The sequence below is a fragment of the Rutidosis leptorrhynchoides genome, chromosome 1 (assembly GCF_046630445.1).
Source record: "Rutidosis leptorrhynchoides isolate AG116_Rl617_1_P2 chromosome 1, CSIRO_AGI_Rlap_v1, whole genome shotgun sequence".
Classification (NCBI taxonomy): domain Eukaryota; kingdom Viridiplantae; phylum Streptophyta; class Magnoliopsida; order Asterales; family Asteraceae; genus Rutidosis; species Rutidosis leptorrhynchoides.
In genome coordinates, this window is record NC_092333.1 from 539,150,495 (window position 1) to 539,155,009 (window position 4,515).

A 4,515-nucleotide genomic window follows, 5' to 3' on the forward strand; every position below is an offset into this window, starting at 1 on the left:
AAATTATAGTTATGAACATGATAAACTTTGATATTAAGAGATGATAATTATATTATTACGAGTTGATTAAAATGTTATGATGTAAGCATGAATATAAATCTTAAAAGTATCCTTATCATCATGATATATGAATAAGAAAAGATGTATGAATGATCTTGCATGAAAATATAAATATAGGTTTAAACTTTAATATAAAAAGACACATATGGAAATCACATACGACATACGTATAAGTATATATGAATAGGATGCTGACAAGTATTACGATGATAGAGTGATAATGGTGAATTTAAAATCATAAGTTACAGTTTTGGTAAGATAAAAGTGGAAGAGTTAAAACTTATCTAATCACTTAAGATATTATAATATAGGATAATAAATAAAGCGATAAGATTAAATAATAATACTATAACATCTAATCTTATCTTATATAGTAACATCCTAATTTAATTAAGTTATATTATCGTATAATGTTTTACTAATGGTAATATATAATACAAATAAACTATAAAGTATAATAATACGTATGATGTATAATATTAAAAGTGTGGTATTCCTATACACACATAATAAGTGGAAATTTTCCTAAAATAGAAACCAACTGTTAATATTATATTATAAGACATCATTTAAATAAAGGATATTTATTTAAACACATAAACGTGAATTAAACTTTATTATAGTTGACACACTCTTTGTCGGATTGAACAAACTAATGACCAAACTTATATCTCTAGGTTGAGATCCCGGTCGTTTACTCTCGTTCATTTACATCCGTGGAATAACTTCATCTGCTGTTAAGGTGAACTTCATAGCCCCTCTTTTACTATTTCTTAACTGTTTTATAACTTTGGGGTGAGACACATGTTTGCTTTTAAACTGTTTTACGCTTAGACACAAGTACATGAAAACTTTCTTTTGATTAGTTCAAACTGTGCTGCATGCTTTGATTCATGCTAAATCCCTGCCATGATATCGTTAATTACTGGAATTTGGTAAGCTTAGTTATTGTGAATAGCACTATTGAGAGTGACGTCTCTAACCATTTGACCACTGGTCTTTGGTTACATAATAATGATTTAACGACACGAATGAATAAAAGTGATCACGGGGTAACTTTGTTTAGTCTCGATATCATACACCTCAGCACTACTACCGAACTGATTGAACCTTATTATTAAATCTGGTGGTCTAAAACTATATATATTAAACCTATGTTGTTCACTCAACCTTTTGGTTGACACTTTAAGCATGTTTTGTCTCAAGTACATAGATATTTTGCTTTCGCTGTAGAACTCTGCTGTTACTTAGAAGTCAAGCCAAGCACTGGGACCAGAGTTAACATCCGCGTCAATGGCGATTTTGGCGGGGTGTTAAACAGACAAATAAAATAAAAAAAATATCGATGTTGAAAGGAAACGAATGCATATATCTGTATGTATAATTCTGTATGGTTAATGATTCATAATAATAATAATAATTAGTATTACTAGTTTATAGATATAAATATGTTAATAATAAAAATTATTGTTAATATTATTACTATAAAAAAATTACTAATAATAATAATAATTGGAATAATGTTATCAAACTAATACTATTGTTAATAATATTAATGATAAAATTATTGATAATAATAAATTTAAATAAGAATAATACCTCTTAGTAATCATGTTCAAATGTTAAAATTATAATTTTATAGTTTCAATTTATTATATATATACTTACAAACAATTGTTCGTGAATCATCGGGAAAAAGTCAAAGGTCAAATGGTATTATGAAATAGTTCCAAAATTTTCGAGACTCAATATTACGGACTTTGCTTATCATATCGAAATCATATGAAGATTAAGTTTAAATTTGATCGGAAATTTCCGGGTCGTCACCGTACCTACCCGTTAAAGAAATTTCGTCCCGAAATTTGAGTGAGGTGGTCATGGCTAACAATAAAAATAATTTTTTTTATGACGAATATGTGTTGATAAATAGAGTTTTATCATCATTGAGTAATATGTATAAAACAATTCGATTATTTGAAGGGTACGAATGAAGCTGTCACAAAAGATTGAGATAGAGATTTAACTTTTGACATAGATACGGTGGATTTCCAGAATTCAAAGAATATAAAAGAAGATCTTGGAAATCTATAAGATCTGATTCTTCGAGATTTGTGGAAATTAAGATCTCTTTAATTAAATACGGTGATTTGCCTTGATTACTCTGTTTGATATTTTCATTATAAATTTATCTCTTTCGTTCCCTTATTTTCACAACTCTTCTACTTCCTTCTATTTCGAAGCTTCATGCTTAGAAATTAAGTATAATGAAAGAGTCGTGTATCATGGCATATGATGAGGATAAGGTCTGTGAATCATCATCACATTACATTAGAAATTTAGCATGACTTACTGTAATATAATTACGTTGGCCTGACGTCATTATATTATACTAACTCATGCTTCAATTCCCAACACTTCTCTAGGAAATCATTCATAATTTAACTTGAATTTTAAAGAATATAGAAACTAAAATAGTTTCTTTTAGGATGTAACACAGATAGCACGAAGAGATAAATAATTTCAGGCAAGAGTATTTATGAATATATCTTCAGAAATATCGAAGATATTTATGACGATATTTTGGAATTTCTAAGATCGAAGGTTGATGAAGAAAATCCTTCCGCATGGATTTAGAATAAGTAGGAGTAAGATATACGTTTAAAGGTCTCAGCAGATACTGAATCATCTGGATTCGTTAAGTACAGGTTTAGTGTTTGTGATTTGTCCACAGTCTCCTTCATGGTTTGCTCAATCCGATTTTCAGTACCAAATTTTCTATCAAGCATTCCTAACACTTCCTTCTTTATCATCAACTTTTGGCCATTAAGACCATCTACAACATGCTGCTTCGTCAGCATTTTCAAAGTTAACGGATCTGGGTCATCGGTTATCAAACCGAGGTGGTTTAAGGAGAATTGTGTTTTTAGATGATTAAACGCTTATGGTAGTATGGTAGAATATAAAAGGTTCTCTGTTAACAATAAATAAGCACGTATATATTTCGAGGTTATAATAAGGTTGTTTTGAACGAAAAGTCGAAATCAACTTGCTGGTGCTGTGACAAAATTGACTAATTTGGAAAGAAATTGCAAAGTTATTTTGGGTAATAATAGCGCCAAAGGAACTAGCACATATATGTGTTAAACGTTTACTCAGTTTTCGAGAGTTTTTCAGGTGCACAACTATATGCATCAATCTTTTCTTCCGTAGATGAAGTACGGTTGGTTCATCCTCTCGATTGAGATGTTTTCAAGAATTATGAAAGGTTTGAACGTAGATTGTAATTGCCAAGATACAAAAGATTCTTTAAGATGAAATCAAGTGGCAAACTTGAAGAATTGTTTAGTTTCATATGTTATAATCAATATTTTAATTCATTTTAATTGTCCAAAGTTAGCAGTCCAATAGTCCAATTGTCCAATATATTCATATATAATTTAATATTCGAATTAATTAATACGTATCGTGACCCGTGTACCGGTCTCAGTATTGATCACAACTCAAAGCATATATATATTTTGGAATCAACCTCAACCCTGTATAGCCAACTCCAATATTCACATATAGAGTGTCTATGGTTGTTCCGAAATATATATATAGATGGGTCGATATGATAGGTCGAAACCTTGTATACGTGTCCCGTTTTAAAGTGCGTAAAAGTAAATAACAGAAATTAAATGACGATAAATAAAATTGCGAGAATGTAAATTGCGAGAATGTAAATTGCGATAATTAAATTGCGGTAAATAAAATATAACCAGTTAGCTAGGAACAGTTAGCTAGGAACAGTTAGCGTGAATTCTTAACAAAATTCTTTATAATTAATTTGTTTGTTTCTAACAAATTTTACTTTGTCCGATGTTTTCTTCATTATGCCACTTGTTGGATTTTGATAGGTCAAAATCCAAATATGAAATTGAACGAAAATGGATTCTGTGGTGAACGGATACGTATATCGGTGGTTGTATGTAGGATAGTAAATGACCGTTGAATCAGATTCGAAGAATGTACGGTGTAACTTATTAATGTGAAATCTAAATATTCCTCGGGTATTACCTACCCGTTAAAATATTTTCATCATTAACAGTTTGTACGAAAGAATTTTTAATCACAATCTTTATGAAAATATATATACATATATTTTTTCTTCAGATGTAATTATAGATTTAATGAGTTAATATGATATTAAAATCATTTGATTTACCGTTAGAACTAGAATACATAATCTCTAAAACTTTAGAAATTACATAATTGTCATGTAGAACAAAGGTAATTGATATAGAACGATATGTAGAACAAAGATAGTCGGTGTAGAACGATACGTAGAACGAAAATTATGCTCGAGGCACAGAATGAGATGTTGAGGCATGTGAGGTTGAAACTTGGGTTGTTGGTAGTACTGGTGTTGATGTTGGTGGTACTGTTGATGCCGGTGATGTTGTTGGAGCTGGTAGG